At 41.3% G+C, this 12375-nt stretch overlaps 1 long non-coding RNA gene across 5 annotated transcripts in view; it reads left to right on the plus strand.

Annotated features, from left to right (window-relative positions):
- LOC102154952 overlaps positions 1-12375 on the plus strand; it is a 92853-nt gene that overhangs the window by 2348 nt on the left and 78130 nt on the right. For 2 of the 5 annotated variants that reach the window (XR_005383119.1, XR_005383121.1), the window contains exon 2: positions 2711-2764. The exons of 2 other annotated variants lie outside the window; for them this stretch is intronic. This is a non-coding gene — a long non-coding RNA (uncharacterized LOC102154952). Of the gene's footprint in view, positions 1-1401; positions 2765-12375 lie in introns of all 5 variants that reach the window. One more of the 5 variants, XR_005383120.1, reaches the window with a different exon arrangement.

A 12375-nucleotide genomic window follows, 5' to 3' on the forward strand; every position in this document is an offset into this window, starting at 1 on the left:
GCCCCCGCCCATCCACGCACCCGCCTGCCCCGCCCTCCCCGCACCCCCGCCCCCCGCCCCCGCACCCCCGCTGCCCCCGCCCCTCCCCGCACACCCCGCTTTCCCCGCCCTCCCCGCACCCCCCCGCTGCCCTCGCCTCCCCGCACCCTCCGCCCGCCCCGGCACCCCGCGCTGCCCTCGCCCTCCCGTCCAACCCCCCGCCCCCCTCCCCGCCACCCCCCGCTGCCCCCCGCCCTACCCGCACCCCCGCTGCCCCCGCCCTCCCCGAACCCCCCGCTGCCCCCGCCCTCCCCGCACACACGACTGCCACGCCCCTCCCGCACCCGCGCTGACCTAGCCACCCCCGCACCCCAGCCCGCCCCCGCACCCCCCGCTTGACCCCGCCCTCCCCGCACCCGCCCCCCCCGCTGCCCTCGCCCCGCCCCCCCCCCCCACTCGCCCCCCGCACCCCCCGCTGCACTCGCCGCCGCTGTCTGGCGGCAGAACTGCTGAGTTTCTCCAAGATGAGAAATTACGTTTGCATAGCAGAAAACACAAATTTAAGTTAGAAATATGTTGGAAAATGTCATTTCCTTTGCAACCCAAACAAATTAAGAGGAAGGGAAATATCACTTAGTAGCATTCAGAGCTTGTTGTGAAATTTTGAAAGACTTAGGGAAATTTGGCCAAACCTGAAATGTTGCTTGGCATTCATGCCCCGGGATGGGTATTTTAGGAGTTCCAATCAAACTTGTGGACAGATATATATTGAGAACGTGTTAGCACATTGCTGTTTCTGTTTCTTATTTTAAGTATTGTCCTGTGAACTAAGGATTTGTCCCACATATAACCTGTTCAAGTGACTATGTGTAATGTAGGTGAAAAATGTGTACTTACTATGTATTTAAGAAATGTTTTAAGAATTTTATTTATTGTTTTTACTGCATATTTTAAAATCATGGTTGTATACCCATGGGATAGAGCATTCCCAAATGCTTAGATAACATATTTTTTTAAAAAAAGATTTATTTATTCGTGAGAGACACAGAAAGAGAGAGAGAGAGAGAGGCAGAGACCCAGGCAGAGGCAGAAGCAGGCTCCACGCAGGTAGCCCGACGTGGGACTTGATCCCGGGCCTCCAGGATCACGCCCTAGGTGGAAGGCGTGCAAAACCGCTGAGCCCCCTGGGCTGCCCAAGATAACAGATTTTAAGGGCACCACTGTGGAGCCCCTGGGTGGTTCAGTTGGTTAAGTGACCGATTCTTGATTTCACCCAGGTCGTGATCTCGGGGTTGTGAGTCAAGCCCAGCATCAGGCTCTACGCTGGGTGTGAAGCCTGCCTGGGATTCTCTCTCACTCCTTCCCTCTGCTTCTCCTCTCCCTTCTCTCTCTCTCTAAAAAAAAAAAAAAAAAGAAAGAAAGAAAGAAAGAAAGAAAGAAAGAAAGAAAGAAGAAAAGAAAAAGGATTACCACTGTGCTGTATATCATCCACTAACTGAAGAGAAGATGGCAGATGCGTGAAAGTTAAAATTCAAGCAGGCTACCAGAAAGCTCTAACTGCAGATGACACAGGGGCATGTGAATGCCGCATGTGGCTTCCTGGAGCACCGTTCTGTGTAGTCACACGTGTCCGTGTTAGCCAGCCTGGACTGCTGTGTTACGTTTGCCCCTCAGTTCCTGCGATGCAGTGCTGGCAAAGTCCAACTACAGCTGACGTGAAATGGAGCATCAAGATGCAGGACGGTCTCTGTAGGGATGTCATGGAGAAAGAAATCAGTGTTGCTGAGATGGTTATAAGCCTTTCTTTTGATGTGAATGTTCTTTTTCTTTTTTTAAGATTTTTTAAAATTTATTCACTCATGAGAGAGGCAGAGACACAGGCAGAGGGAGAAACAGGCTCCCCTCGGGGCCAGATGCAGGACTGGATCCCAGGACCCCAGGGTCACACCCTGAGCCAAGGGCAGACACTCAACCACTGAGCACCACCGCCCCCCCCATATGCCCCTGAAGAGAAAGGTCTTAATTTGAAACTTGTTTTTTAAATTCCTGCCATTCTGAGTTCTAATCCTATAGAATACTCTTAAAGAAATACGATTTCTAGAGACTTCCCACCCTATATATTTGCTAAGTAAAATACATACAGCATCTCATATGGTATTTGCCTAAATGTTATTTCCTTTCTTTCTCCTTCTTAACAGAACCAAGGGTGCAAGGGGGGAGGAAGTTCATACTTTGACCTGCTTTGGCCACCATGTGGCTATGGCTCAGCTTTCTGTTGGGTGGTTATGAAGACTGGAGAACAGTGGGAAGGAGGCAGGCTAGTTCAGTGTCTCTGCTCTAAGGAGAAGGTGACATCTGATTTCAGAATATTTGTAGAACGTGATGGCTACTGTTATGTCACCTTGACTGGTTTGGTGGGGCCAGATGACTGATAAAATGTTGTCTCTGGGTGTGTCTGTGAGGGTGTTTCAGGAAGAGATGGTTCTTGGGTTTAGTAGATAGAGATCTGCTCTCAGCCATGTGGGAGGACATCATCTAATCCTTTAAGGACCTGAGTGGGGAAAAAGGGTGAAGGAAGGATCAATGTCCCATCTCTCTCCTTGAACTGGGACATCTTTTCCTGCTTTTGGTTCTTGGGCCTTTGGACTCTGGAGCTTATACCAGTGACACCTCCAGTTCTCAGGCTTTGGCCTCAGACTGATCATACCACTGGCTTCTCATCTCATTGCAGATGGCAGATTATTGGACTTCTCAGCCTCTGCAACTGTGTAAGCAGATTCCTACAGTAAGTTCCTACAACACACATACAGTGAAAAGAGACATGTATATATATCTATATATCTTATTCTATATCTCTGGAGAACCCTGACTAATACAGAGAATAAAGACATTGAGTTAAGACAATTTCTAACATCCGGTAGACAATCAGTAAATATTTGTTGAATGAACAAATCGATAATCACATAAAGATAATAAATGCCAACATATGCGCTCATCATGATCGAATAAGCCAGAAGCGGAAGGTTGCAGATGTGCTTGTCTGTTCAGTTTGCCATGACAAAATACCACAGACTGGGTGGATTAAACAATGGAAAGTTATTTTCTCATGGTTCCGAAGGTAAAAAGTCCAAGATCAGAGTGCCGTCAGGGTTGTTTCTGGGGAAGCCTCTCCTCCTGTTTTGCGGTTGGCTGCCTTCTCAAAGGACAGAGATCTCTGACATCTCTTAATCTTCTTATAGAGACACGAGTCCTGTGACTTCATTTACTTTTAATTACCTGCTTAAAGGCCCTGTCTCCAAATATAGCCACCTTCGGAGTTAAGGCTGCAACATAGGAGTCTGGGGCAAGGGGTGCGGGAGGGGGACACAATTCATTCCACCACATGGAGGAATGCTGACATTGTAAGAAATGTGAATGTATGAACTTTCGGCAGCTGTTATCTGGTAACTATTTTATCTACACATTTTTCACCTTAAAGGCTGGTTTGAGAACCATGCAATCTATCCTGATCTAGCGTTTGTGGAAGGGAGATACAAGGGATTTCAAGTAGTTCGGTACCTACAGTACGTTCAAAACTTTCAAATTTGTGGTGCCGATATAAATTCTCCTGAGGATGGCCTACAGATTTTGCAATAGTCACATTCCTTCAAAACATCTCCCAAACAACAATGAACAAGCCAAAAAAACCCACACGACTAAAATAAGTGGTTCAATAGAATGCAACTCATTGTTTGGACTTCACTTGAATGGGGTTGATTCCAAGGAGAAGAACTGAGTGGCAATGAATTTCACACTCCTAGCTCTTTAGGTACATTTATTGAACAATAGTTAGTATATTATATAATTTAATAATAAATATTCGTTTTCATGTGAGCTAGCTAGCAAAATTCTAAGCACTATATGATGTGTTTGGCATAGTATTTATAACTCTATAATCTCTACTTTTATTTTTAAATTAATTTAAAAAGTGGCTACAGGGGTTTAAACTCTATTCTAGTAGATTTATTGGGCCACTTAGCTTTAATTACTCATAGGACATACAGCATTGGTTTAAAATAAAAAGATGAAATAAATATATTTTGAGCAATCCAGATTATATTGAGCTCTAAAACCATGTCTGATAAAGATGTCCACCAATGTTCCACCGTAGTACAATAGTAAAATTAGGATTTAAGGATCAGGTATATAGATGACATAACTTGAAATAATTTGCTGGACCCATTTTGAAGAAATGGCAATGTTGATGAATATCCGGTTTTATTTTACAATTTTCTCCCATGTATGTTTTTTTGTTGGATTATTTTATCTTTACGTGTTGCAGACTACTAGTATTTATTATTCTTAGACTAGTTCAAGTTGTCAGATTTTCTAATCTAAAATCACTTGGTTTATGTACAAGATTTATATTTTTGTAAAAGTGTATTTTATCACACAATGTGTGAGAAAAGCAGGTATGGGGTTATTATATATGGGATAAAATAAGACTTTATGTATATAAATATATATATTCATATTTATTGTATACATATATCTGTTTACACATTTCTGTTAATTCTCTTTTACTCCTTCCTGTGTTCCTGTCTGTCTTCCATAGCCTATTCATCATTGTTTCTTATTTCCCATTCTTCACACAATCTCCATCAAGATCTAAAGTGCACATATTTCTTTGAATCCTTCCCAAATCGCTTACTTGTAAAAGATCCCCTTTTGTCTCTTTCTCTTTCACACACCTACAAAATAATAAGTAGGGATATCTAGGTACTTTTTTTTGCCATTTCCAAGCAAATTTTATGTAGCAGAATATTGGCATTTGACACTCAATACATGTGAGTTCATTTTCTTCCATTTTTTTGAAGAATGAGATGATGTTAGCTGAACATGAAATCTCATAGTTTCCTGGCATACGGAAGTGCTTTCTTTCATCTGAGGTTACTATGACCTCCTCCCCCAATATGACCTTGTGATTAAATTCTGAGCTCTGGTCTTTTTGCAAGGCTGTCTGAATTTTAGTTTTTGAAACAAATGCTAGATGGCGACTCCATGAAAATAAAAATTTTGAGATCAGAGAAGAGTTTCTACTGCTTCTCCTTTCACTATAATTGGTGGTTTTCCAGGAAATTAAATGAAAATATAGGAGCGTGTGGTTTTAGAGGAGATGCTTCATTTTAATAATAATAATAGTAATAATAATAATAATAATAATCAGCTGTCCCACAGTAAATAATAATAATTATTATTACGTGCATAGGCCCCCCTTGGAACTGGTGGTTGACCAGTGTCCTGATGTTTCTACCCCTATGAACATTGTTCTGTGATTTCAGTTACTGTTCAGTTCAGTATCTGGAATGTATAAATACAGTCTTGGTTTCTTTTAAATGCTCTGCTAATTCTGCTTGATGGTGCTCAAACTTAAGGCAGAACTCCGTGAGAATTATAGAACTTTTATACCTGGAATATATCTGAAAAAAAAAAAAATTGACTTAGTGAAAAGCTAAGTGAAAAGCTATACCCATGGGCTGATTGTACTCCTCAAGATTCTTGGAGCAATAATGGGCAGAAATCTAACTTAAGGAAAGAAAAGAATGATTGGCATGAAAATGATGTAATTTGCAAAAGAATAAAGGGCTCTCCTGCAGCTCCTACACTCCCGACCTGGAGACTCAGGGTTGCCAGGATCTTTCCTCTTGGAATCTTATTTCTACCTTCCTGTGGGTGTAGGTTTCAGTATTTTAGATTCTTCCGTAGGAAAATATTTCTCTAGAATAAAGATTGGAGAAGAAAGAGAAATTGTCTTCAAATTACTCATTTAAAAAATAGGGGCAGCCCAGGTGACTCAGCGGTTTAGCACCGCCTTCAGCCCAGGGCATGGTCCTGGAGACCCGGAATCGAGTCCCGTGTAGGGCTCCCTGCATGGAGCCTGCTTCTCCCTCTGCCTGTGTCTCTGCCTCCCTCTCTCTCTCTCTCTCTCCCTGTCTCTCATTAATGAATAAATAAAATCTTAAAAAAATAATAAGGAATGACTCTTATTGGACTGATATTGACAAGTAACCATCTCTGGAATAATCTCAGGGTCAGGAGAATGAGGTACAACTATGTGCAGATTGTGTGTTCACATCTTTGGCTAGAAGAGTAGGCCACTGTAACTGATGATTCATTTAGGAACACAAAGTTTTAGACTAAGGGGAGGAGAATGGTCATAGTAGCAAAAATAATAAGAGTTTGCCACGAGGATAAACTCTGTGAACGCACCATACCTACATCTGTTTTTCCTACATGTATATAATTTTTATAGAACTCCTGTGTGACACCCAATTGTTTCATGTATGAGCAGAAATTCTCTTATCCTTTTCCACGTGGGTGACAGTCATGGATGACTGAATCCTGCCCCAAATCTAGAATCTCTGGGCAAAGAGATATCTCATTCAAGCCCAGACATGGCTTCTTATGAGCCAGCAACTTTCTGTAGCTAATGGTACATTTGACCACCTGATACTCACAACATAGAATGAAGAAACAAGGAAGTATTTCTATCAGGTAAGGCACGATTTCTCAACAGTGCCGCTGTTGACATTCTGGGTTGAATCATTCTTCTCTGAGGGCTGTTCTGTGCATCTTAGCATGTTTAGCAGCGTTCCTGGCCTCTACCCACCAGATGTCAGTAGCACCAACCTGCCCAAGTTTCTGACAGTCAGAAATGTCTCTACACATTGCCAAATGTCTTCGAAGGGGAAAAATCACCCACAGGTAAGAACCATTGAAATAAGGGGAGAATGTGGTGCAACATCAGAGTTGTTAAGGGTCCCAGACCACTGCTGTATACTCATTAGAGGAGCGTAGTTACAATCACTGGGCCTGAAGTCAAATTCCTTGTGTCCAGACTTTAATGCTCTTATCTTCTGTAGACGCCTGTTTTCTTTCCACAAAACCAACATAATGATGGAAACTATCACATAAGGTTGTTTGGAGGATTCAGTGTGCTTTTAGCACAGTGCCTACACATAATAAGAGATGTTTCCAGTAACATTGGCTATTATGGTTCTCATCTGGCTAAGTTGGAACATTAAGTTGCATCCACATCTTGACTCACTTTCTAGGCAGTGGAGTGAGTTTCTTGACCGGATATTTAATTGTCCTTATTCTGCCCATGGGGAAAAAGTCCATTGTCCAGGGTTCTCCGTAGACATACCCAAAGGGCTATGAGTGAGGCTTCAGCAGCTTCGGAATGGTCTACTTCTGGAGAGCAATTCCATCATGACCGTGTGGATTGCCTCCGCAGTTAAATATTCACGCACCACTGTTTACCAAGGCGTGGGGTTTTTCTTTCCCTTAGGATCTTCCTTTCTCCTGCCCTCCCTCCCTTCATCCCTTCCCCCCTCTCTTCATCTCTTTCTCCTCCCTCTCTCTCCTCTTTCCTCCCCCTCCTCCTCTTGTTCCTCCCTCCCTGCCTTCTCTCTCTCTCTCTCTCTCTCTCTCTCATTGTCTCATATAGTTGCCCATAAATTTCATTGATGGCAGTGATTTAGCAGCAAATAAAAGTAGACATTGTAAGGTCAGGAACTTTGTATCTGGGCTCTGTTTCTTAGCAACAGGTCTTCTATCTACTCCATTTTTCAGGTTTCAGCTCAGTGCCTTTGGCTTAAGCCGCTGTCTGAATCAGATAAAGCAATAGGCTGGAGCGGTTCCACAGAGCTTCCCCAGTGCTCAGACACCTGCGTCTCCTATTTGCAAGGGACAGACTGGATGCTACTTTGAGGGAAAAGTGAATACTTTTGCCAAGTAGGGAGCTCAGGACAAGAGATGTTTGGGAGTAGCGTCGACAGGATGTGCTACTGGTCCTTTCGGGGATCCAGTCTTAGCTGCCATAGTGTTTCCTCCTTCAACTTTGCAAACACAGATTTTTAATACAAGGCAGATGCAGTTCAACTGCTGCAGTTCTGGAGGAGGCATTAGATAGGAGTTTTTGGAATTATGGGTTTAATGGCCATGGGCGGGAAAATGTATCTCTTTTAAAAAATTGTTTAAATTAGCAGTGGTCTTTCTGTTCCCAGATGGAGAAGCTTGGATGAAAGCTTGTCTCTCATGTGTAGGACCTTACTGAACCCTGGGAAAGCAAGCCAGAGTTCCAATAATCTAATATTTTTCTACCATTAAATGTTAAGTTTTTAGGCAGGCACATATTTGAGTCACCTTGCTTAATGAACTGCTTCTCTGGTTTAGAGCAGTTGTTTTTCCCATCCTGTGATGAAAGGGTATCCACTATCCCCTAGTCCAACTCAAATAGCCACATCTATGTTTTTGGCTTATAACTTTATAATTTTTCACTCTCCTCTTTTGATGTAATTTTACTTATTGAAGTTATTTATTTGCAAGTGACAAAAACCTAATTCAAGTAGTTTCAGCAAAAAGATGTATGTATGTATATTTTATGTACATATAATACATACACACACACACTTTTTTTTTTTTGAGAGATGACTTGGATAGCTACAGGAGGCAGGCAGGGAAAACATCAGGATATCAGCGGCAGAAATCAGACTTTATTCACTGATTTCACAAGCGTTAGTTGAGGAACTACTATGTGTCAAGCCCTGAGATCATGGTGGAGTAAAAACAGGTACTATCTGATTTCCTAAAGCTTTAAAATCTATGTCAATGAGATCACCCGTCTAATTCTTATGATAGCCTCTTTGTTGACTATTGTATTCACCCAGATTCCTTTACGTGGTGTTGTACACAATCCCTAGCGCTTCCTGGTTTATATCTTTTCAAATTCGCAACTTGAGTAAAAGATGATTTTTCTCTGATTGTTCTGTTCAAGAAAATCTTGGAGGACCCTACCCCTGAATCAGTTACATTGGGGTGTAGGAGTGGTATAGTATCAGTGGCCAGGTTTGGGTCTCTCTGGATCTACCTCTCCACCGAGTAAAACTCCCCTCTTCTACTGGGATTAGGACAGAGTAACGGCCTCTTTTCATTCTGTAGCTGTAGTTCCGGAAGAGAATTAGTGTCTTTCCTTTCTAAGACTTGATGCCCTTTTCCAGGCTTAGTTCTGAGCTCTTTCAAGTTGCTTTCAAGCTCTCCGAAGATTGTTGCTGTTGTGTTCTGTTGTATTTGCCCTTAGACGTCTTTGCTTTTCTATTCATTTATTTCTTAAAAATAGTTTTCTCTCAGTTTACGGCGACTTGGGGAGTGTATGTGTAAACCATTGTGTGATCTTTTAAATTTCATGTAGGTATACTTCATAGGAAATCTCATTTGACCATTGGTCTTTAAAATACCTACGACTGGGGGTGCCTGGGGAGCTCAGTCAGTTTAGCGTCTGCCTTGGGCTCAGGTCATGATCCCCGGGTCCTGGGATCGAGTTCCACTTTGGGCTCCCTGCTTAGCCAGGAGCCTGCCTCTCCCACTCCCTCTCCCTTTCTCCCTGTGTGTGTTCCTTCTCTCTATCAAATAAATAAATCAAATCTTTAACAAATAAAATAAATTAATAATAAATTAATAAAATACCCACAATTGGTGCAGCACCATCTCAAGTTTGTGTAGTTGCTTTGATGAAATCGCACATAAAAAGACTCACTTTATCAGTGTTGATCAAAAGTGATATCGTTGATTTTCAAATAAGTTGATATAATGACCACATTCAGGTAGGAGACAGTCCTTTATTTGTAGGTTCTCAGTTTTCTGGAAAAATCTGTTGATCATTGCATGTCATCATCTCTTTATAGCACTATGAATACCTTAACCTCTGATTTTACTTGGATTAGCCAGGTCATTTCTCTACATTTTTCTGTGCCAACACCTTTAGAGAAGGGGGAGGTCTTTTTGCCAAGAGAACTCTATTGGTTTCCACAATAAAGTAGTATATCTTTTATTCTATTATTATTTTAAAATATGTTATTTTTTCATGAGAGAAAGAGAGAGAGAGAGAGTGGCAGAGACACAGGCAGAGGGAGAAGCAGGCCCCATGCAGGGAGCCCGATGTGGGGACTCGGTCCTGGGACCCCAGGATCACGCCCTGGGCCGAAGGCAGGTGCTAAACTGCTGAGCCACCCAGGGATCCCCAGTATTGTATCTTTTAATATTGAAGAATGTCTCAAGATTTTGAGAGATGCTAGCAATGCTAACAAAGGTTTAGTGAGAGGAAGGGGAAGACACTTGTAATTCACATTGCTATGCAGCAACCCAAATTCTTGTCTCTGTTTCTACTGTTGTGAATACTGGGATATCCCAACAAATTTGCCTCATGGCTTCTGACTATGATACGTCTGATGAACTATACCAACAAATAATAAAAGATTAGAGGGTATCTTTTTAAAATATCTAATTCCTTATTCCTGATACTACTTACTTGGTGTTTCATTATACTTATATCTCAGCATTTGCATATTGGAATTACCCGTAGCACTCTTAAGAAATATTGAGTCTCTGGCCCCAACCCAGACTAATTAAATCTGAATTTCTGAGGATGGCATCTGGACAGCAGTAGTATGTTAAGCTCTACAGGTGATTATAATATGCAAGCAGAGTTGAAAACTGCTGATCTCTATATGTCCTTTAGGAACATGCAAATGAATATGTTTTTGCCCTTTTGACGGTCTATTTGGCTTCAACTTGCTGCTACATTCTCACCTCAGGATCTAAGTGATCCCTGAGTTCTGAATATTAATCGTTATTTTGCTGAGCGACCTCATGTCAGGGAGCCCTAACATTTAAACCTATGGAGTCCTAAAATACAAAGGGAATTTAAGAAAATGTCGCAGTAGTGCAACACTTAAAACCTGTTGTGGGCTTTCTCTGTGACCTAGCCAACAGAGTGCCCGAGCCTTAGTTACTCAAAACTGAATTATTTTAATTTACTTGATATTTAATTACCTGAATACATTTTATTAATGCACGATCATTCTTTTATGTCACAGGTAAGTGCTTTGCGATGCTGCATATCGTATCTCATAACATTTGTTTCCCTCTATGATACTGGTTTTGGCTCTCCAGATAAGAAACTATTTTTTCCTTATCTAACATGTGCCATAGGTTACCTGAGAGTGTCAGGGTATTAAAAGTGCTATTGTGGATACTATGAAGTCATGAAAAGTTGAAGGTTTTGGAATCTGGATTGCTTTGGGGGAGTATCGAACATTAGTAGTGGGTTGTCAAAAAAAAAAAAAAAAAAAGAAACATAAAGATTCCTAAAAGAGGGACTTTCTTTTTTTTTTTTTTTTTTAAAGAGGGACTTTCTATGGAATGTTGGTTGTTATGGTGACAGAAGCCACTTACCAAATACTCTCAGTTATTTTTTAAGATATTTATTTGTGCCTACTATGTGGCAGGCATTGTGCTTGACATCTTAAATGGGGAGCAGGTTGTCAGAGATGATGGTATAGATACTGGAATACGTCTACATTAATTTGTACGTCAAAAACATTTAAATCAGGCTTGAGAAGAGATATGGCCCTATCTAAAGATATTGCCTTATAGGATAGTAAAAAATATGTCTCCTGAGATTCTTCAACCTGACTGGTTTCTATCTTTTTAAATGTACTCTAGGTCCCTAAGCCAATACACAAAATGAGTAGAGAGGACGGCCCTGGTTATTACTTGGTGCTCGATGCCCTGAAAATCTCTGCTCCTTCTAACCTCTGCTGTTAAGTCTTGATTTGAAACCTCTATTTACTCCTACTTTTTAATAGCTCCTAAAACATAAACTTTGCCTTGTTTCTTCCCTCATCATTTATCACATTTCTTGGATGACCCAGGCCATTATGCATGTATAGACCATAAGTCCACAACAGAAGTGATATATTCATATGTTACAATCAATTTCAGAATCCCTGTGAATTGATTTATCTCTTTCGGCCCTCTGATTTTCATTACCCTTAAAAAGTTTCCCAAGTTTATGTGGATTTTGAAGTTCTTTCATAATTGAACTTTGGAAGTGGCTTGCTCATTTTTCACAAACGAACACTCACACATTGAAAACTAATAACAGGAATTTAATTGTTACATAACAGTATTACACTGTAGTTTGATAGCAAAATTATTTATTAAGACAGTGATTCTCTGCCAGGGTCAGTTTTGCCCCCAGGGGATGTTTGACAATGTCTGGGGACATTTTTCGAATTGTCATGACCAGGGGGTGCTACTGGTATCTAATAAGGATGCTGCTACACATCGTACAATGCACAGGACAGACCAATGACAAAGAACCATCCAGCCCAAAACATCAATAGTGCTGTGGTTGAGGAAACCTGTCTTAAAATAATTCTAAGAAAAAGACTATATTGTTGAATTTTTAATGTATGCTTAAAAGCCACGGTACTATAATTTTTATCTAAGGAAAAGATAATTTAAAAGCATTTATGCTTTGGTCTTCTTTTATACATTAATGTATTCCTTCTA

Source organism: Canis lupus, chromosome 33 (assembly GCF_011100685.1).
Source record: "Canis lupus familiaris isolate Mischka breed German Shepherd chromosome 33, alternate assembly UU_Cfam_GSD_1.0, whole genome shotgun sequence".
NCBI lineage: Eukaryota > Metazoa > Chordata > Mammalia > Carnivora > Canidae > Canis > Canis lupus.